The sequence below is a fragment of the Homarus americanus genome, unplaced genomic scaffold (genome assembly GCF_018991925.1).
Source record: "Homarus americanus isolate GMGI-L3 unplaced genomic scaffold, GMGI_Hamer_2.0 scaffold46197, whole genome shotgun sequence".
Lineage (NCBI taxonomy): Eukaryota > Metazoa > Arthropoda > Malacostraca > Decapoda > Nephropidae > Homarus > Homarus americanus.
The window spans coordinates 314,565-338,974 of NW_024723050.1; the positions used below are offsets into that span (position 1 = coordinate 314,565).

Below are 24,410 nucleotides of genomic sequence, written 5' to 3' on the forward strand. Positions count from 1 at the left end.
TACATTCTGTCTGTCTGTATCGTTGTATGTTCCTTGTGCACTTCGCCAGCTTTGAAGATACAGAGCTGATATTTGGTAGGGAGGTGCGGGAGGCCTAGGGGATGGTTCTGTACTATATCTATCCTTCCAAGAGGGACGGCCTTACTGGGGGGGGGGGGGTCGATCTTACCCCCCTCCCCCTACCAATAATACCCCGGGCAGCTAATAGCGTACCTCAGCCAGTTATTATGCATCCTTACATCTTCAGCTAGACGGAATCATTAACGCTTGATCAATATGTTAACTTGGGATCTAGGGTGAGGGCAGCGCACACACACACACACACACACACACACACACACACACGTGTCTCAGTCACACCGTAAAGATTTTCTCCCTAATAATAGTAGTCAACACGTCTCTAAACGTCTCTAACTATAACCTTAAAGTTATTAGAGGAAAATGAACCTTGTGTAGATGTTTACTCTCTTGTTATACGTAAAGAAGGAGAACATTAAAACCTTCTCCGAGACCAGCCGATGCCTCCCCCTCTGACGTAGACTTATTCCTTCTCAGAAAATCTACTTGTAGTCAACCAACTTTTCGTGTTATTTTTAATCTGATTTTTTATTGTTTTATCTACGATGTATTTTCCTGCCTTTAACCAACAAGAGAACACGATTCACGTACAACCTGAGTAAATAGTTTTGACTTTCTTAAACACATCAGCACGGAACACACAAAGCTCGACGCTCATTCTGTAATTAATTATAGTGAAAATTATTAAATAAATGGAATGCGTTTTTTTTTAATTTACGTGTAGCTTTTTATCTCACAGGGACGATTAGGCTTATTTAGATACACAAATACAAGTTCTAAATAAGTAGCTTCAGTATTAGTTTAATCCAATGTAACGTAACGTAACCTAACCTAACCTAGCCTACTAATTTTTATTCAATTTGTTTATAATAAGATGGCGAAAACCATCTTAAATGAAATATAGTTAATATTGTCTTATATGAACTAATTTCCATATAGTTACAGCGATAGAAGAAAAAACAAATCCTTATTTTGTAAAACAGTTCGTTGGGTTTTCATATTTAATCAGATGAAAAATTGTATATTATGCACACACACACACACACAAACACACACACACACACACACAGAAACACACTCTCTCTTTCTGTTTGATTTGACATTTTCGAATAAATTGTTCACATACAACACAGGTGTGTCCTTTCCCAGTGACAGTCTAACAGCCAGGTAGGGTTACTGACCACCAGGTAAGGTAACAAGGTAATTACAGGTGGTGAAAGAAGACCGTTATTGATATTGTCTAATGCATATTGCGTATAGTACTAAAACTATTTAGCGGACTTCTCTCTCCATATAGTCCGTAAGAAGGAGATTTTACATCTAACGGACCCTTGATATAACGGACATTCATCTCTATATAGTTCGTGAGATGAAGATTTTACATCTAACGGACCCTTGATATAACGGACATTCATCTCTATATAGTTCGTGAGATGAAGGTTTTACATCTAACGGACCCTTGAGATGACGGACTTTCCTCCTCGTATAGTCCGTTAAATAGAGGATTCTCTGTTCGAAAGTCATCATTGCACTCATTATACACTGACAAGCTTGGCACTCTAAAAGAATAATGAACCTCCCTACGTATGGTCGCAGTGTCTTCATTACCTGCTAATTTCACCTGTATGACAGTATATCACCTTACCCATAATGAAGAAGTAATTAAAGTCTATATATCCAGCTCGTTATGAACTTTAATAAGACGTTAACCCCCTTAAATACAATGAATTAGCCCATTGATTAAGACATTTTTAAACCCCTTGAGTACAATGACTTAATCCCTCGAGTACGATGGCTTAACCCTTAGAATACAATAACCTTAAACCACAATCTGATGGAGGTATTTCGAATAAAGGAAACAAAGATATAAACTTAAACCACCACCAAAAATATATCTTAAAAAAAACACGGAATTTCAATATGAGGTGAAAAAAAGAAAATGTGTCGTATTTCCTGATATAAAAGAGTAATCAGCCAAGACTTACGAGTCAATAAGGAACAAAAGTTTGATTTAAGATTTGTTCATTATTGTTTTCTTTCGATCTGGGGACACTGAAAGACATTTAATTGAGATATGAGTTTTTTTTTTCCTCTGCGGGTTTTATCTAGACGAGTGGGATGAAAGAGCGAGAGAGAGAGAGACATAGAGAGAGAGAGAGAGAGAGAGAGAGAGAGAGAGAGAGAGAGAGAGAGAGAGAGAGAGAGAGTAGTGCCTTTGCTGTCAACAGGTATTGGGAAAAGGTGGGGATACAAGGTGTACAAGTTACTAATAAGAATGGGATTGTCAACAGGTTTCTCTTTGGGTCTGCATAAGTGGACAAGGGTTTGGTATGAGTGATAGAGAGCGGCACAGACCCATACATGGACACACACTCCTCCTCTTATATTTTCACTGATACTATCGAGCCTACCGAGATTGAGGTACAGTAGATGGTTATATATAAACTGTAAAACATATCGTACTGCTCAAAAAAAATAATGTCCTCACCTATAACTAAAATAAACATATTACATTAATCTATAATTATGTACAGTAATTCCTTTGTGATACGAGTAGTTTGAAGTTGAAACCAAAAATTAATTAATTCACTGTTGCGATTGAAATACTCGTATGCCTGGCAGCGTCACGGAAATGGACAAGGAAAACATCTCTCTCAGTGTTGGAGTTACTTAGCTAATTAGTCAGTCTAAAAAAAATAGTTCACAGAGCTAACAAACGGAGCTAAGAAAAACTATCATTTATTCATTTACTGATACAACTGAAATGAAATTAATTCTTAGATATGTTGAGATAAATATGACATTTTGATTAGTTGTTGCTCACTGACTGTATTTAATATTGTTTACACTAAAATGAAAATGATGCCGTTGACTGAGAGAGAGAGAGAGAGAGAGAGAGAGAGAGAGAGAGAGAGAGAGAGAGAGAGAAATGGATATAAAATGAGAGAAGAAAATGAGAAAAAAAAACCGAAATATAGACAGAGTATTTCAGTCTCTGTTGCTCACACTCCGGGTATATTTGTGTTAGAGAGAGAGACAAGTCACACCCATACTGTCTATGTACCTTTGATTGTCCTCTGTAGTCTAGTATACCTGCATCTGTCTTGAGTACTTTACTGGTTCAAATTACCAGTCTGTTTGTATATACGTTCTTCCATTGTTAAACAAGAAAGGGAAATAAATAAGTTTAGTTTTGAGGATATTGTATCATGAAACTGGTACAGGGTAAAGAGTTTAATTTATTTTGAGTACAGTGACTTAACCCCCTTGAGTACGATGAATTAATCCTTTGAATACGATAACTTAAGCCCTTGAGTACGAGGAATACAGTATTTGAATATAATGACTTAAGATCTTGAGTACAATGAATTAAGACTCAAGGTACAATGCGTTAATCCCCCTGACGCCAATACCATACAGAGTCATTCTATTCAATGGGTTAAGACATCATTCTCAAGATCAAGTGATTAAGGCATTGTATTTAAAGAATTAAAATCGTACTCAAGGGGTAAAGTCATCGTACTCTAGGGATCATGTCATCATACTCAAGGGATAAAGTCATCGTACTCTAGGGATCATGTCATCGTACTCAAGGGGTAAAGTCATCATACTCTAGGGATCATGTCATCGTACTCAAAGGGTAAAGTCATCGTACCTAGGACATCGTACTCAAGGGGCTAAGACCAGACCCCAAAAAAAAGAAAATAATTAGACGTGAAAAAACAAACATATAATTATGGATATTGTAAGATACTATTTTACTGATACTGTGGCTACTGGAGCATAACCATCACAGTAGAGCATTCAAGAGGAGCATTACTGTAGGTGCTGACGCTTCACATGGTAAGACCTGACGTGAAAATGATGAGTTTTGTTTGTTGTATTATCAATGTATAATCTTATTTTAGTTGTTTTAAGAGAAATACTGGTGGTAAAGTGACGTTGTTGCTTCAAGGGTGTAATTAATAACATCACCTGCAGAATTTTACCCAAGAGTCGCCACAGTTCACTGAAATAGTTGATTCTTTTTATTTTCAGGAGAATTAAGTTTAACTGTGTTTATTTAAGTTAAATTGTGTTATCTTGCTCTATCCTTCACTTATCATCTATAATCTCGTATATACACAGTTGATGTCAAATATACACACAGCACTAAATAACAGGTGAATTAACCATAAATACAACTTCCATGATTTATTGTGTTGTGTTCATTTGTGTATTGTCACGGTGAGCCGTCGTTCAGAGAGGCCGCTGGCTTCAACTCTAACCAGGGTGGGCAAGAAATTAGAGTGTACATATAATTAGCTAAACCCAAATAAAACCTACGATAAATGTTTTTTAGCAGAATGATTTGTAAAGAAAAAAAAACGTAAATAGACAAAAATACTTCGGCACTTATTTTTCCCCACGCCATTAAATACTTCTAAATGTAAAGAAAAAGAAGAAAAAAAAAAGGAAAATTTATCCTAAGAATAACAACAAAGGTTTCATGACAAGGGGGTAAAAATAAATTGAATTCCCTTTTTAAATGACACAAATGTAATTGGCTATTTGGCGTCAAATGTTTGCATGTATATTTGATTCTATTTTATGTTTTAGTGAACTCGCGTCTCTTGCGACAATCCCTGTTTCTGTTGCAAATTGTCTCGTTCAAGAGATTTGTATAGAACAAAGAGAGATAAAGCAGGTAATAAATACAACAAATAATTAACATATGAATAAAATAGGTGAACAGAAACATAAATGATCATAAACAACAGAAATAAAACAAATAAACAAACAAAACAGACATAAAACAAATAAAGGACATGAATAAAACACGTGTAAATGAAGCAGACAGACAGACAGACACATATACATACAGACGTACACATATACAGACAGACAGACAGACACACACACACACAAAGAATACAAACGAGAGAACTGTTACATCACAGCTTTATTATTAAACTGAAATCTGAAAATTCATGAATCTCCTCTCTCGGCGCTGCAGAAGGGATATGAAGCTTGGTCACTTGCTCATCCCTGAATAAATAGGGAAAGGCTTTGTTGTATAAAAAAAAAACTATTGATTCAGGAAATACAGAAGTCTTGTGTATTATGATGTGTGTGTGTGTGTGTGTGTTCTTGCCGAGGTCTACCCAGCGTGTGTGTGCGTGTGTGTGTGTGTGTTCTTGCCGAGCTCTCTACCCAGCGTGTGTGTGTGTGTGTGTTCTGCTGAGGCTCCACAGCGGTGCGTGTGTGTGTGTGTGTACCCCAAGCGAGTGTCTACCCAGCGTGTGCGTGTGTGTGTGTGTTCTTAAGCGAGGTCTACTCCAGCGTGTGTGTGTGTTCTTGCCGAGGTCTACCCAGCGTGTGCGTGTGTGTGTGTGTTCTTGCCGAGGTCTACCCAGCGTGTGCGTGTGTGTGTGTGTTCTTGCCGAGGTCTACCCAGCGTGTGTGTGTGTCATGTGATTAGCACTCAACTCACCACCACAACACCTGGCATACGGTAACTACTCCAACACCTCACATAAAAGCAGTTCGGTTCTTACACTATCAATTACCAACAGCAAAATAAGATATGACCGCTATATATATAAAGTGATGGACATATATCCTCCACAAATACAACTAACGTGAAATATACAGATAATTAAACTGAGGTGTACAGAATTATAAGTCACTTTAGTGTCGCACGTCCCATATGTAAACAACACGTCTGTCCCTCACCCACTGACACCTGGTCATTTCACCCTCCTTCCCTGTTTCCTCCTCCCTCTTAGTCTCTCCTTCTGTCCTAATCCGTCTTATCCCCCACTACCGTCATAATCCCTCATTACCCCTGTCTTACCACCTGTCCTCAGCCCCCCCCCTCCCCCCCCCACCGCACCAAAAGCCATAATAACCAGAACAATCTTCTGTAACAAGCAAAAAAGTATGTTTTAATCTGTGACCTTTGACCTCTGTACCAGCAACAAACACTATTCGCCTTTGGTGTTATCAGAGGGCAACTTTAAACAAGAGTCGTCCCCAAATGTGCATAAATGTAAAAGAAGTTGAGGCGTAAAAAATTAGTATTGCCAGAGACCTTTGAACACTGACCCCTGTCCAGTTAAATAAAATGGAAAATATTTAATACATTTTATTATGGTGGACGGTCGTGTCTAGCTTTACTATATTCTTCTTTGTTGCTAGATTATACGTTCGTTGATTAAGAGAGAGAGAGAGAGAGAGAGAGAGAGAGAGAGAGAGACCCCATAAACCCTTTCGGTCCTCCTGTCATACAATAAAGTTATCGGGTGACTTAATTCTGTTGTCTCCATCACCGGTGTTTGACGGAGTGTCGTAAACGGTGACAGGTTGTTGTCTAGTGTGTGTCCTTGAACGCTGGAGAGAGAGTGTGTGTGTGTGTGTGTGTGTGTGTGTGTGTCTATGTGTCTATGAGGGTCAGTATGTGTGTAGGTTGGTATATGCGTGTTTGTGTATATTTTTCTATGTGTGTGTGTGTATGTTTGTATATGTATGTGTGTTTGTGAGTGGATTTAAGTATACATTTATTCAGGTGTGCAGCGTATTAGATCACATACATATATGCATATGTTTTTACACATATACATAATTGTGAACCTGCGTGTGTGTATGTATGTATGTATGTATGTATGTGTCGTCATTCTCAGTCAGAACAAAACAATCTAACTTTAACAATTATTCCTGTTGTTTCAGACCTTTGAGGCAAGAAAGTACTATCCCACTCAACTTATGATGATAAAACCGCTCTATTTCACTCAACCAGTAGTTCAATTCTTCCTTATTTTTTTAAAGTAAGTTGACGTCACTTAATAGTTTTCTCTGTTGTTTTTTACTGATCTGAAAAAGTTAAGGAAAATGTCGTCATTAATGTTATTGGTTTTTGTACTTTCTTTGTTAACATTTATGTAAGTTGTTTATATTCCAGTAAAATATAGTATAGTTTCTAACTTTAATTTTACCTGTTTTGTTTTTTTATATAATATCTTAATTATGTTTGTAGATAAGTATTATTTTTCCCTGTCTGTAGGTTAGGTTAGATTAGGTTAGGTTAGGTTAGGTTAGGTTAGATTAGGTTAGATTAGATTAGGTTAGGTTAGGTTAGGTTCACTTTGTCGTAAGCGATACCACAGCCACCATAAAGAACAAAATCCCTCAAACTCTCGTGCATAATTAACCCTTCGTATCATTAATAAAGATCTATGTACATTATACCTAAAGTAGCATCAAGTAACTTACCTTCTCTTGTTTTATTATTTCCAGCAGCTGAGGAGAACATAGCACAGAACTTGGACATCGAGGTGACTTCACAGGACATCACTACTAATGACAACGAAAACAAAGTCAAATCGAGTAGAAATGCAGAGATTTTCCCTTTAACTTCTGCATTCATTGAAAAACTCTGACTGCTGTGGACTGGAATAAAAAAAATCATACTAGAATGAAAAGAACTTGTAGAAAATGAACGTGATAAGATATGTGTTTGGTGATGATGATGATTAATTAAAGGTATACCTGGATAATGAGGTTACTTCAGGTGTGATGTTATTCATTGTGAAAGGAAAATAAAACAGTCAAGATTGAACAGGAATAACATCTGATAATATATGTATCTATATAAACAGTTACTTAATCATCTTCCAAAGTGTACAAACAACAGATTATGGCTTAAACTGCAATAATTCAGCCATAATTCTAAAACTCTCTCTGAAATACTAATAATTTGATACACATTTTATGGTTTGACATTCACTAAGGTAGATGGAAATTTATTAATGCAACCAATCACTTTGACAACTTGAATCTATTAAGAGAAAAATCGGCAGCATTTTATAATCTTTGTCAAGGCTGGAAGGTAGATAGTGACGGAACATGTCCAGTGTTTTTTAATCGTTGCTGTGATGTATCTCAGTACTTCAACAATCAAAGTATTTATGCATGTTTAAAACCCCATTTCATGCATTACACAATAACTTTTAAAAACCAAGCGTGATAAATCCTTCTGTTATGGAAAAGAAAAATCCGCAACAAGGACTGAACACGTGTTCAGTTCAGTTTCATGCACTGCTCGAGTCCTGTATCCGAGGTAGTGCAGATGACATAGCCACCTTTATAATGATAACCTGAACATACAGATAAACTCTACCTTTTGAGACGACGCGTAACAAAAAAAAAAAACTTTCTGGTCAGACTGAATGTATAAGAAACATTTACCTTGTACTTGTTAATTAACGAGTTAAAATGAAGATTAAATCTCGTAGGCGCAGGTGTTACAGTGCTGACGGTGATGCGATGTACGATGTGTTATGTTGTGGTGATGTAGCATGAAGAACACAGCACAAGAGGAACGTTCTCCAGGGTGTGAACTTTATGTACACCATCAGGCAGATTTTCGCTACTAAATATTCAACGAGAATCTCAACGTTTGATGTCCCGGTTTATGTGATGTCAATATAGCAGACGTGGCATAAACTACCTCCACAAAGGCATGGGTGTCCCCTCGGTTAATATATGAACCACATGTGAGAAGTAGGTTAATTGATGATCACGTGCTGCAGGTGTGGGGGTACAGCTGTCATACCTGTCAGTACACTGTTGAGTCGAACACCTGTGCAACTTCACACCTCTGCTCACTCACTCCCCCTGATGGCCGTGTCTCGCCTGATATCCCATGTTATTACACAAGACTGAGGATGGCTGTACTGTCTCTCACTCATGTAAGGATGTGGTCCTGTCCATCAGCGTAGAATTGCTCGACGCTGAGGATGATTCTCCTGTAGTTCACTCTCCGGGAATCATCAATCCTGGAAGGGAAGGATTCACCGATGATGGTGTTACTCTCAATGATCCTGCTGGTGGTGGTGGCGGTGGTGGTGATTGGTGGTCTCTGCCTCTGCTACTTCTTCTCCATCAGGGCCATGTGGAGAGGTGGAGGGAGGCAGCCTGTGGCCCACCCAGAGATCACGTGAGAGTTACTGGGAGACGCTAGGTCAGCCTGGGTCACCTGACGAAGGGCATAAAATCAGGAGATATTTTTAGCTGTGACCCATAAACTATTAACATCAAACAATAATGACTTCAGCAGAGGTCAAGAGTTAATAAGAGAGCAATGGAAGTAACACTTATTATTAAATTATAGACAGTGTGATTCGCTCAGGTCTAGTGAGTGTATGTCAAGAAGACAACTGTAAATAATATATATCGAAATCTGAAGTGAGCTGAAGTGTGAGGGACAATGCCTAGGCCGACAGGTAAAACAGGAGTGTGTTACCTGGGCAAAATCAGTGTACGGTTGAAAGTGACTGAAGTGTGTGCACAGGTGGATTAAAATTATAAAATATCAATCATCCAACTTCACGAAACGAGTCAGAACTATGAATCACTGAACGCTAAGATGTGTGTCGACTATTCATTATTGTGGTATAAATAAACATACACTACCACATGACTTACCACTCTGCCAAACCATTGTAGTGAGAAAATCAGCCACAGACTTTTTGTTTCTTAAATGACAAGAAAATGCCCGGATTAATGCCTTGTGTGCAAAGGTGAAGAAGACGATTTAATTACCGTGTTATATATAAGAGAAGACAATAGTTGCATACGTAATGAAGAAAACAAGAATGACGACAACTTGCTGGAAGACGTCGAATGAAAACAACAGAAGACAACACATCAACAGGTAACACTAACTTAATTAACTATTTAACCTAGATAAAAATATTAACTTATAATTTATTTAATAATTATATGTACAGTGAAACCTCTATTTAATGGACTACAACACTGGAGTTGTGCCAGAGTTGTGGAAACAGGCAAATGTAGTACCCATATTCAAAAAGGGAAAGAGCATCAGCGTCAAATTACCGGCCGATCAGTTTGACGTCAGTAGTGGGGAAATTTCTTGAATCAATTATAGCAGATAGCATCCGATCGCATCAGAGAAAAGCAAATTAATCTACGACTCTCAACATGGGTTTACAAAGGAAAATCTTGTCTAACAAATCTGCTAACGTTTTTAGGAAAGTCTTCGAGGTAGTAGATAATGACGAAAATTACGATGTTATTTACTTAGACTAGCAAGCATTTGACAGAGTACCGCATCAGAGGCTTCTGGAGAAAATTAAGGCCTCATGGTATCGAGGGAAAGTTTTAAATTGGTAAAATCATGGCTCACCGATAGAACGCAGAGGGTCAGCGTAGATGTGTTAAATCTGAGTGGCCGTGTAACCAGTGGGGCCCCTAGTCAGTACTAGGCCCACTCTTGTTCATAATCTACATAAACGATTTAGATACTGGGATCAGCAGTGACATAAGCAAGTTTGCGGATGACACCAAAATAGGGCGGCAAATTAATTCAGGGCAGGATGCAAATGCATTACAGGAGGACCAATAAACTGCAGGGTGGTCTGAAAATGCAAATGAAATTCAACACCAGCAAGTGCAGCGTACTTAATATTGGATGAACAAATACTTATAATGTATACAGCCTTAACAACATCAACCTAGAGAAGTCGATTGTGAAAGAGACCTAGGGTATTTAAGCCCGGACCTACGGCCTAGAAACAGTGCGTTAATGTTCGAAATGAGGCAAACAGAGTATTGGGTTTTATATCTAGAAGTGGTAACAAGAGTGCAGAGGTCTTATTGCAACTATATCTTGCGCTAGTCAGGCCGCACCTCGATTATGCGGTCCAGTTCTGGTGCCCCTATTATAGAATGGATATAAATTCACTAGAGTGTGCAGCGAAGAATAAAAAAATGATTCCGACTGAGAAACCTTCCATATCAGGAAGGTTAAAGAAACTTAACTTGCATTCCCTAGAAAGACGAGCGGGAGGTATGATAGAAAAGTATTTAAGTGAAAGGAATCAATAAAGGGATATAGATAAAGTTCTTATAATATCCGAGCAGGATAGGACTCGGAGCAACGGATTCAAGTTGGATAAGTGGTTTAGGAGGGAGATAGGAAGAAACTGGTTCACAAATAGGTTGGACGAGTGGAACAAGCTTAGCAACTTTGTAGTAAGTGCGAACCCGAAAGTTTCAAAAGGAGGCTAGATAGATTCATGGATGATAGAGAGTGGTAACTCTCGACAGGAGTTGCACAGGCCAACCGGCCTATTGCAGACTCCTTATTTTCTTATGTTCTTATGTTTTTAGGTCCGTTAGATGTGGAACCCTCACCAGGGTAGGGTAGGGTAGGGTAGGGTAGGTTTGATTAATTCGGTAAGATTACTTTAGGTTAAATTAGGCTGGATCAAGTTAGGTCAGTTTAACTTAGATTAGATTAGGTCAGGTTTGGCTAGATTTGAAACAAAATAGAATAACACCAAGTACGCAGGTGAAGTAAGAGACAAGGTAGAAGGAGGGGGGATCTGTCGTTCAGTGAAAAGGAGATATACTGTGGGCAGGAGAGAGAGAGAGAGAGAGAGAGAGAGAGAGAGAGAGAGAGATTAATATGTGTGTGACGAAGGAATATGAGAAAGGGAAAAGTGAGAATTACAGTACATGTGTTCCGAGTGAGTGAATATTCCTTACGTGAATTTCCTTGGCATTGATTAATAACATCTTCAAACAAAACCCTATGTTAATTATACCTAATAATAACAAACAATAGACTATAATCTATCTCATTTAAAGAAAAACAAAACAATAGTCCTAGTTTATATTATCCTTCCCCCCAAAAAAACAGAGGAAATAAAACAGGAAAAAAGTACAGAAAAGTCAGGATTTTTTCTTTTGTTTCCGTAAGCTTTAGGGAGTGAAGAGGGAGTGAAGAGGGTGTGAAAAGGGTGTGGAAAAAATGAGTGTAGAAAAAATGGGTGTTCTACAGGTGAATAATTTGTGACATGGTAGGAGTGGATAAAGGGTGAATCTGTCCTTATAATGGTGAGGGGAATAATGGAAGGGTGGAGAGACAGGGTGAAGGGTGAAGTGTGGAGGGTGGGAGGTTAGGTTAGGTTTAGGTGAGGTGTTAGGGATGATTGGATTAGAGTTGGTTAGATTTTAGATTGGGTTACATGAAGAAGGGTTAGGTTAGATTATGTTACATAAGTCAAGGTTAAAAGTTACATTCGGTTGCATTAGGCAGAGTTAGGTTAGACTGGGTAAGGTTGGTTAAGTTAATTTAGATTAGCTTTGGCAGGGAAAAGTTAGGTTAGGTTAGTCAGGGTTTGCTTAGATTAGTTAGGTTAGGTTAGGTTGAAGATAATATAGGTTAAGTTAGGGAAGGATAAGTTATGTTAGGCTTAGCCCGAGTTAAGTTAAGTTAGGTTAGGAACGACTGTTAGGTTAGTTTTAGCCAGAGTTAAGTTAAGTTTCGTTCAATCAGTGATCACACCGTTGAGAGAGGCTCCCTCCAGCGTGTCTTGGTACCTTAACTGTGTGTCATCTAGTTTACATGCATTTCAATATTCATACTCGTATTCAAACTCAGGCCCTACCTTAGTTTTCATGGTTCAATGTATCCTCTTCTTATATGTATAACCGTATTATTATTCATTTATACATGTTAAGTCACGTAAACTTTGTATTTTCATTCATAATTAAAATTGAAATATTATTATTATTATTCATATACATAATTCTATCCACAGTCATAATTTACTGATTTATTCACATTAATTCATTCCGCTCTTTGTATTCAAATTTACATACAATTCCATGGTCGAAGTCCTTTGAATATTTAGATACATATCCAGGTTAAAGAAATCCCCAAGTGAGGTAGGAAGGGAACAGATTGAATCGCAAATTACAAACGGGTGGTATTGTTGCATATTGCTACTCAATATTGTTAAGTCATATTAAGACAACTGTAATATCACTGTAATTATATATATGTCACTTTGTATTTTTTATTTTTTTAGTTGAATGAGAAATATAATCAACTTCTCATTTATTTCCAATCTAGTCTTTGCTGCCACTTGAGAAGGGTTTGTTTATATTATTGCAAAAAGAAAAGAAAAACGGCCCTCGACTATGACGTTTTCTTTTTTAATTGGATGGGTGTCTATAATAGATGCTCTGCTACACTACACTCGTTGAACAAACTTCGCCCATGAGTTTTATATAAACATATTTCATGAACTCTTACAGGTATTATATAAATGATTTAATGGAATATAGGCTGCAGATATGTTTTGCCGAGGTGAGTGAACAAGAGTTAATGTGTTCCCACTTTTTAGAGAGATAGAAATTTGTATAATGTTGGTCCATAGATCTTAGTGGTCCATTATATTAATCTATAGTTCTAATTGGCCCATCATGTTGGTCCATAGATCTTATTGGTCCATTAAGTTGGTCCACAGATCTTGTTGGCCCATTATGTTGATCCATACATCTTATTGGACTATTATGTTGGCACATGGATCCTATTTGTCCATTATGTTGGTCCACTGATCGTTCTGGTCCATTATAATGGTCCATAAATCTTATTGGTCCATTGTGTTAGTCCATTATGATGGTCCATAGATCTTAGTGATCCATTATAATAGTAAATAGATCTTATTGGTTCGTTATGTTGGTTCATGAATCTTATTGGTCCACCATTTTTAGTTCATATTAACACATGTTTCAGTAATATAATTAATCACCCCATTTTATAACATATATTATAACTATATATTAAACCACATGGCACGCATACACCGTGAAAGCCTTTGTATGGGTTCATTCGTGTCGTAAATTCGATAATGCAGCTTCATTTGCCTACAAAGGTTATCTATACTTTATATTGGCGCTAGGTAAATATGTCGTGTGTGTGTGTGTGTGTGTGTGTGTGTGTGTGTGAACTCAACCACTCCACCAATACCCTGATACGAGATGTGTAATTCTACTCGTTATTTACTGTACAATATTAACCTCCTTGTTCAGTGTTATCACATCTTAATACAAATACAACGGCGTTTCCACAGTGCGCTGAGTTTAGTTTAGTTCGTTATTTTTTAATGGGTGTGTGTCGTTCAGTGTAAAGTGTGAGAGGACCTGCAGTAATTATTTTTGGCTCGTGAGGAAGGGGAGGAGGAAGGGAGGGGGAGGGAAGAAGGGGGAGGAAGGAGGGAGGAACGGGGAGGGAGATAGGATAGAAAATAAACTCCCAAAAATTTAAATGCGTAAATATGTGTCTATCTATTCCTGTTTTCTATTTTTTTTAGGTAAGGATTTTTTTTTCTTTGTAAACATAAGTCGTGTTTGTTATTCTTTTCTTTTGATCGTAATGAACGTTTGTATACATTTATTTATTTTATTTTTATCAATTGTTTGTTGATCTCCGCTGTCTATACTCTATAGGTTGGTGTGTTTTTGTTTGTCTCTCAACTTATTTAATTGTATTTTGATTTTTGTTTATATCTCTCTCCTGTATTTCTTCTTTTTTTGTATTTAATCTTTTCTCTGTTTCCTCCTCTCTCTTCCCTTCCTTCCTTCCTTCCGTCCTTGCTGTTTTCCTTAACTCTTCTCCACGCCTTCCTTCTCTTTTGTTTTATACTCATTGTTCTTCCTCGCTCATTCCTTCCCTATTCTCCCTCCTCCCTTTGTTCCTTCCTCTCTTTCATTCACCAATTCCTTCCTAACAAAATACCAAAAAAGGCGAAGAATCCTGAAAAAAAACAATATATTTTCATTACTTTTATATATTTTTTTTATCTGTTCAATATCTATTATTTTTTCCGCCACCAACCATCTTTTTTTTTTTATTCATTCCGTCCATTTTCAAAACCATTCGTCACTGATCCATCTGACACTTCCTTTAATCCCTCCTACCCCATCCTAACCCACCCTACGGCCCACCCTAACCCACCCTAGGCCCTCCCTCCATCATCCCCCATGGCTGAAATCTGATGGTTCGCCTACACTATTTTATTTTCATTTTCCTAGTTTTGTTCTTCCTGTGTTGTCTTTTATCTATAATTTTCTCTATTCATAACTTCTATCCTCTCCTCTATCCATCTTAAACATCCGTATCCACTATCTATCCCCTATTATCCATCTTTATCCACAATCCATTTATCTATCCAATCCATCCAACCTGTCTCTACCTGGCCTGTTACCTGTGTCGAGCTTCCAGGGGTTTACAACGTTAACCTATACGGCTAAGAGTGACAGCGTATATTATAATGCCTTAAGGGATAGAACACACTGTAGACTAAGACTTTTTATTTTAGTACACGAGAAAATATGTTGGCCGGCACTACACTCGACCACCTTCGTTTCCTCAACTGCAAACTTGGGTAAATATTCCCAGGGCGGTCGTGGTGTCCCGGGAATCGAACCAGTGACCTTTAGGACAGAATGCTAGTAGAGATAAACGGCTGGTGTTGATTTACTCCAGTGTATCTAATTCCATAATAAATCTTACTAAAGACCTTTTACGACCTGGCCGCCGCTTATCGAGGAGGAGGCTATAAATATCACGTCAGGAGAGTGTGTACTGGAAGTCCCTCACCACTGTGTAGAGAGAGAGAGAGAGAGAGAGAGAGAGAGACAACGTCACTGTGTTACATAAAACACATAATTAAAGAGGAAGTGACACTGAATATTTCTCTGTGGACTAATAAGACCAGCGTGAATCCTGACGTGGTAAATATCGTGTAAACATTATATTAGAGATTGTAATGTGGCAAAAACTAGAAACCTCACGCAAACAATCTCTTTCTGTCTTAAGGGATCACTGGTTCACGCCCGGGGCATCCTCAGTCGACCCAGTTGTGGATGGGTACCAGATTTTAGTTGAGGAAATGAAAGAGGTTAAGTATAATACCAACAATATTGTCTTCTTGTGTAACAAAGCTTATAGTTCAGTGACCTTTATCCGTATTATCCTAAATGGGCTGTTTGGCTTTTGAGAAACATTTATCATCACTGTCAAAAAATTTAAATAAGAAGAGTTGGTAGTTTCCTTGAGGTCTGAACTTGATATGTCATACCTACAGAGGTTCAACACACTAGCGCTAACTAAACCTACCCTAACACACTCTCTTGCCCCACCTCACCCCACCTAACCTTACCTGAAGACTCGTGACCTGACAGATGGTAATAAACTCAGAAGACTTGAAGGATGTACTCGACACCTGTAGCTCTTATTTATATGTGTCCACGTAATGTGTGTGTGTGTGTGTGTGTGTGTGTGTGGGGAGTATGGGCCTCAATCCTTACACACACGCTCTCTGTCCGTCCGTCTGTCTGTCTGTCTGTCTGTCTGTCTCCCGTGTTAAAGCTCATAAGACAAATAAACATCACACATACCCAAAACCATAATGATATTTTGTGTATTATATAAAAAAAATTGTAAAATGGTCTCAAATACAATTACTGTAGGTGAACTTTACAACATATTATCATTTTACTCGCGTTGGAAGGCTTGGGGCAGGTCTTTTTTTTTTGACGAGGGCACAACTTTTTATTTTTCTTGTCCACTTTTGAAGTATCTTGTGCACTTTCTCCTCAAAGGTTTAGTGTTGTGGCAGAGAAGACTTTTTGGGTATTTGATCTGAAGGTTTGGTATTTTGTGTTTTTAAGTTGGAGGAAGAGGTGGAGGGAAGGAAGGTGGGTGGAGGGAGGGAAGGTGGGTGGAGGGGAGGAAGGTGGGTGGAGGGAGGGAAGGAAGGTAGGTGGAGGGAGGGAAGGAAGGTGGGTGGAGGAAGGAGGGTGGAGGAGGAAGGAAGGTGGGTGGAGGGAGGGAAGGTGGGTGGAGGAGGGAAGGTGGAGTGGAGGAGGGAGGATGGAGTGGAAAGGGAAGAGGAGGGAGGAGAGGACAAAAAATAAGAAAGGGAGGAGGAAAGGGAAAAGGGGAAAAGAGGAAGGGGAAAAGGAAATAGGAAAAAAAGGAAGATGAGGAGGGAGGAAGGGAATGGAAGAGGAAAGGAAGGAAGGATGAAAGGAAGGAAGCAGAGGGGGATAGAGAGAGGGGAAAACTCAACGCTATGAATAATTGTCATGTTTTTTACGCCATGATAACTTCACCTTTAACTTGGGAGATAGACACATCCTAACCACGACTTTTCACTCACCTAACAGCCACTATACCATTCAGTCAATCACCTTAACTAACTCTCTATGTCTATTAGATTTTCTCTACCTATCACCTCACAACCATCAAATTCTCTGTTTATATTTCTGCTCAGGTATTCACACTTGTGGTTTTTGTATACATATATTAGTAATATTGTGAGCTAGTAAGGCATCCCCCCCACCAGCTCTCCCCTCTGCCACCTGGATCCGTCAGTCACTATTGATAACCTCTAATGATGTTACGCTGATGATCTCTAGTAAAGGGTGAATGAAAAATGATCAAGAACAACCACACAATGAGGAAAATATAACCCCTACCTTACATATTACTAAGTGACTGACTTTCCCAACATCGAAAATGGAAGTGTACACAAAGAGACAACTTTGGGTGAATCAGACTCTTACCTCTAAACTTCGCTGTCTGTCACTCAAGGGAACTAAGATTCTTCCACAGGATTTCTTTTTGTACTGTACATATCCTGGAGGGTGGAGTAAAGGCTTATCATTGTACATCACCAGGTCACCTTTACTCACACATTTAGCTCTGTACACTAAATGGACTCGAACTCAAAAGCTATTCACTACACAACCTAATTGGCTTCCAAACCAGTGGTGCCTTTTTGTTGCAGAAACTTTAATAGCCACCTGAACTGGCTAATTAACCTTGCGTTTATTGCAACTACTTGGTATGACTAGAGTAATTTCTTTGACTCCACTGTGGTGTATTGAATGACCTCACTAAGGGTCATTTGGTTCTCTTGACCCAAATGACCAAATGATCTTTCAATTTTAACCATTAGAGGCTCGATTCTTCTAGTTAACTCTACCGGTTATTTTAATCACTGGAGCTGATAAATGTAATGAATAATATGAGTCGAAATCAGGTATGCGAAAATTTTATTTATTTATTTAACAAAAGTGCAAGTCAGTGACGAAGGAGAGAAAAATATAATGGTGATAAAGATTAGATGAAAGACGAGAATAAAGCAACAATGGCAGAAGAAATAACAATTACTTCAGACACCTTCTCCTTAAGGTCATTTACTATTCCTGTGATATACTAAGTCAACATGTGATGTGAGCTCAAGTTGACTACCCAGCCGTCGACTCTTAAAAGGTTTCACTTAAAGCCGCTTTTCTTGTCTTCTTTTCTCTCTCCTCCCCATCATCCCTTCCCCCCGTCCTCCCTACTTACACTCCTGACCACCCAACCCCTACCCACACTCCTGACCCCCAACCACCAACCCCACCCACACCCACTGCCCCAACCCCACCCTGGCCTTCTAACCCCATCCACTTCCTACACCTCTACCCGCACGTCTGACCCTACCCACACACACTCCTGACCCCCCCCCAACCTACCTTCACCCCAAACACAACTCGTCAAACTGGGGAAGACGAGGTTGGTTGTGAGTGTTGTTGTTGTTGGGTTGCTTTCACGTATCTGTGTTGATTTGTTTGAGCGGTAAGAATTATGGGTCCTGGGTACAGAGAAAGTTAGGGTGTTTGTATTGTTTTGTCTGTTTAGGCAATACTTAGAGGCGTTGTTTACAGAGAGAGAGAGAGAGAGAGAGAGAGAGAGAGAGAGAGAGAGGAGAAAGAGACGGATGGAAAACGGAGAGAAAGGGAGAAATGGGGAAAGGGAAAAATAGAGAGAAGGGTAAAGATAAAAGATACAAGGAATGGACAGTTAGAGAAATAGAGAGAAAGAGAGACAAAAACAAACACACACACACACACACACACACACACACACACACACACACACACACACACACACACACACACACACACACACACACACACACACACACACACACACACACACACACACACACACACACACACACACACACACACACACACACACACACACACACACACACACACACACACACACACACACACACACACACACACACACACACACACACACACACACACACACACACACACACACACACACACACACACACACACACACACACACACACACACACACACACACACACACACACACACACACACACACACACACACACACACACACACACACACACACACACACACACACACACACACACACACACACACAGCCTTACTACACCAGGATCGATTCAGCAAAACATTCTAGTGATTAGTGAACGAATGATTACGGAGCAGTGTTCCTATAGTGCACTTAAGGAACTTTCTCGGCAAAACATTCTAGCCATCAGTGCAATAAGTGATTACCATACAGTGCTCGATAGTGCACCCCAAGGAAAAGTCAGACAGTGGGCACTTTATCGGTCAACTTTAAAGTGCCAGTGACAAGGACCACCGCGGTGTTTACATATATCGTGAAAACTGTGTCGGCGACCCCAAGCACCGAGGACAAAGTCCACGGTCTTTACAACTGACAAACATTAACAGATGTCTACCAGTGTCAGTGTCCCTCAAAGTGCCGCCAGTGACAAACACTTCCGTCCGCCCACAACAGATTTCAACCGATGGCCACCAATCACTTACTCCCGACGCCCTCTGTATCATCTAAAGCGTGGGAACGGTTATCCTGATGGGAGTGTTATCGCGCTACTCAAGTCACTGAAAATATTCCACGCGCGGAGCCGTAGACAAGGCCGTCATGCACATAAGCCCATTAGAACCGTAACCTCCACTAGGAAACCGGAGAAACCCACCCCTGACAGACCATACCACCACACTGAAGTTCCACGGATATGGTATGATCTCCCGTCTTTACTGCTATCCAACGTCACTTCCCTAGCTAACAAGTTCGACGAGCTGGCAACTACAGTCAGGTCAACCGCCGCGCGCGTGGTTGCCATATGTGAGACCTGGCAAATTGTACCTGAAACGTGTCACATTGAGGGATATCAACTCTTTCATCACCTTCGTCCACAAAGACGCGGAGGGGGCGTTGCCCTCTTCTGTCAAGATGACCTACGCCCGTCACGCCTGGATGTTCAAGTCCCAGCAGATGTGGAAGCATTATGGGTACGTGTCGTGCTGCGGGCACACCCACGCAACACTGCCTCCATCATTATCTGTGTGGCATACCATCCGCCTCGATCACCCACCAGAGACACTCTTATCAATCATCTCATCACCACCTCAGACCACCTCAGAGTTAGGTACCCATGTGCCAAGTTAGTATTATGTGGGGATTTAAATGAAATTGACACCACTGATATCCAGGACCAGCTATCACTATCACAAGTTGTGAGCTTCCCCACACACGGTCAAAACACCCTTGACCTTATCTTAACTGACTTAGCGGACCAGTACCAACCTCCTCAACCACTGCCTCCTGTAGGGTGTAGCACACACTTATCAGTGCTCTGGTCCCCTGCTGCCACTCCCACTCAAGTACAGAGACCCTACATCAAGACCTACAGGCCGATTACTGACTCTGCAGTACGCCTCTTTGGACAGTGGATAGTTCACTATCCCTGGACTGAAGTACTCAGCGTGGATGACGTGGAAACCAAATGGATAAATTATACCAACACCACCACCGAAGCTCACCACCACTTCTTCCCCGAGAAGTCCGTCAGATCTCACCCAGCTGACTTCTGTCACTTCGCAACAGAGTCATCCGCGAAATACGCACTGCAAAGAAGTCCCACTACCCAACCAAATTACAACACCTGAAGCAGACCAACATCAGTCAATGGTATGGTAAGCTTAAAGAACTCTGTGGACTAAACAATATGACACACCCCCTCCCCTTCCTTAGCCATCTCACTAATGTTGACGCAGCTGAGCAAACAAATAACCATTTCGCTACTATATTCCAGACGCTCCCACGGCTCGACACAACCACTCTCCCTGCTTACCTACCAGCCCCCCTTCCCACTGACTTAGTAGAAGAATTTGACGTAGCAAAACGCCTGGACAAACTAAAATTAAAACGCTCTACCACCCCCCTTGACTTACCAATGAAACTATTCAAGGAGTTCTCCCCGGAGCTTGCTAAACCCCTCTGCTCCATCATCAATGCTTCTCTCAGTCAAGCCAGATGCCCAGCTGACTGGAAGACCTCTTATGTATCACCAGTGCCCAAGTCAACCAGCCCACAATCCTTAAATCAGCTACGACCTATTGCAATCACCCCAATACCCAGCCTAATCTGTGAAAGTTTTGTGTTTGACTGGGCTTATGCTGATATTACAGGAGTCGTAGACCCTCAGCAATTTGGCAACATAAAAACTTCCTCCACCACTCACTGTCTTGTCAGCTTTCTCGATTACATATACCGCCATCTCGAGAAACGAAAAACGTCTGTAGCTGTCGCCTTCATTGATTTCACTAAAGCGTTCGACCTAGTCGACCACAATATAATCATAAACAAAGCTATTGACCTCGGGCTTTGGAGAAGTCTCATACCATGGCTTACAGACTTCCTCAGTGACCGACGCCAAGCTGTACGCTTCCGAGGGGCTGTCTCCACCTTTCAGTCACTCACCTGTGGCGTCCCCAAAGGCACCAAGATGGGACCACTCTGCTTCTTGTGCTCATCAATGATGCCCTAAGAGAAACCCCTGCTCGCTGGAAATGTCGACGACTCCACCATTGGGATCAGCGTCAACAATTCTGCTCCCCAACTATACCCAACCCTTCAGGATTTATTGAACAGTCTCCAAAACTGGGCCGCAACAGCTTCATGTCACCCATCAACCATACCAAGACCATGGTTATGCATCAACCTCTCCTCCGACATTGTCCCTACTCTACCTAGGTCCGAACACACGCCAGGTTGTAGATTCCACGAAGCTCCTCGGCGTCACCATAGACAACAAACTAAATTGGAAACCACACGTCAGTGAAGTTATCAAATCCTCCAGTTTCCGTCTCCACCTCCTACGCCGACTCAAGTCCCTCGGAGTTCCTGCACACGAGCTCCTCAGTGTTTACACAACATTCATACTTCCCAAGCTCACCTATGCCTTCCCCACCTGGTCTTCCTCCCTAAATGCCACACAACGTAAACACCTAGAAAAGAGGAGTGCAAGGGGCATGCAAGTTATTCTCTCCCTTCCTGCTCACATATCAAGAAGCGCTCAACACACTGACCCTTTCGACTCTCACTGACCACCACGGCCTCATCTGCAAATTTGGTGGCTTCTACACCATCCTTACCGGCCCCTACTACCTGAGATCCTGATAAAATTGCTGTTCAAACACCACAACCGCATCAGCCCATACGTGCACGAACTTGGATCTAACTATAAGAACAGCCCAGTCCCAACCATTGTAAAAATTATCAATAACATGTAATAAATCAGTGTATTCACTCCCAGTAAACACTGCTCCCTACACTGTCACTATGTTGAAATGAACTGTATTTTGAGCTGATCCCCATCTAAGTTACTATATGTCTTATTTGTGTCACTTATGTCACTTGTATATTATTTGTAATTCGTAACCCATTCCCCAAATATGTAACTGTATATTTCCAGCCTTCTGGCTGCCAAGCTCTTTCAATAAATAATTATTATTATTATTATTATTATTACACACACACACACACACACTCACTTTCATTTCTGTGGTTTGAGTCAAGTGATCTTTTATTTCCGACATGGAAATAGTCTGATTGATGTGTGTGTGTGTGTGTGTCTAATAATGTGTGTGTGTGTGTGTGTGTGTAAAGAGGTGGTGTTTCTGATATGACACAGCTTGTTAAAAAAAAAGTCCGTAATGATGTGTGTGTGTGTGTGTGTGTGTGTGTGTGTGTGTGTGTGTGTGTGTGTGTGTGTGTGTGTGTGTGTGTGTGTGTGTGTAATGTTTCTGTGTGTGAAAATTAGTATTTCTGATATGACACAGCTTGTTAAAAAAAAAGTCCGTAATGATGTGTGTGTGTGTGTGTGTGTGTGTGTGTGTGTGTGTGTGTGTGTGTGCAGGTAAGGCTCATCACCAAGTTTGCTCGCTAATTCCCTTCACATAATCTCCTCCTCATGGTTCACAGATTCACTTTGCCTTCGTCCAACTCTTCACATTTCTCCAGGTTTTTTTTTTTACCGTCCGTGAATCACTTGACTTAATCCACGGAATCTCTCTCTCTCAACCTTTGTCTGTAGCTCTTGTTGTGAAGGGTCTCTCCTCAGGTGTTTATTTAATATATATCAACAATCTCTCATTGTCTTTCTAAACAAAATTCATCTTCTTTTAAACCCTTTGAGCCTTAGGTCATCTTACTCAAGGGGGGTCAGGTTAGGTTAGGTTAGGTTAGGTTAGGTTGAGAAGTTCCAAGTTTGTTTTTAAAGTTAGTGGGTTATTTTGTTGTACTCAAGGAATTAAGACTATACTACACACACACACACACACACACACACACACACACACACACACACACACACACACACACACACACACACACACACACACACACACACACAACGTCTCCTTGAGCCCTGTGTAATGAAGGCTTTACATTGTCCCTATTATCAAGGGTGTGTCACTATGTCAGGGTCGTTTTGAAGGCGCCCCTAATGAGCTGTCTGCCTCATTCAAATAGCACTTCCTTCACCGTTCCCTGTTGTCGTATACTGTGACGTTGGCCGTATATCGAGGCAAGTTGAGATATACAATGAATGATGTTAGGTTAGGTTAGGTTACGTTAGGTTATGTTAGGTTGTGGTAAAGCTTTTCCTATATTGATGAATAACTTAGTGTGGCTGTTGTTGTTGTTGGTATTATTGTTATTGTTATTATTATTATTATTATTATTATTATTATTATTATTATTATTATTATTATTATTATTATTACTGTTGTTATTGTTATTATTGTTATTGTTACTATTACTATTATTATTGGTATTATTATTATTATTATTATTATTATTATTATCATTATTTTCATTATTATTGTTATTGTTATTATTATTATTATTATTATTATTATTATTATTATTATTATTATTATTATTATTATTATTATTATTATTATTATTATTATTATTATTATTATTATTATTTTATTTAGAAGAAAGAATGAAATGAAAGAAAAGGAAGCAAAGAGGAAAAGGAAATACGAGAAAAGTAAGAAAGGCGAAAAGGGAACAATTAACAAGAGAGAAAATCGAAAGATGAGACAAATTTGAGAAAGAAAAAGCGAGAAAAAATTAAGTAAAAAATAAAAAAAGAAAGAAACATGATAATACAGAAAAAAATTATAAAAAGAAGAAAGAAGAATGAAAATATTACAAAGCCTCTTAGTGCAGAGGATAATTAACTCAAATACGACCTCATTACACACCCAGTAAGGTTCAAGTTAGATGGTCTTAGTGTGCCGGGGTTTATTTTGGC

At 39.7% G+C, this 24,410-nt stretch overlaps 1 long non-coding RNA gene across 4 annotated transcripts in view; it reads left to right on the top strand.

Moving 5' to 3' along the window:
* LOC121863224 overlaps positions 1–24,410 on the top strand; it is a 72,276-nt gene that overhangs the window by 30,483 nt on the left and 17,383 nt on the right. The window contains exons 2-3 of one of the 4 annotated variants that reach the window (XR_006088358.1): positions 6,787–6,884; positions 7,354–9,772. This is a non-coding gene — a long non-coding RNA (uncharacterized LOC121863224). The remainder of the gene's footprint in view (positions 1–6,786; positions 6,885–7,353; positions 9,773–24,410) is intronic. The other 3 variants (XR_006088359.1, XR_006088360.1, XR_006088361.1) reach the window with 3 other exon arrangements.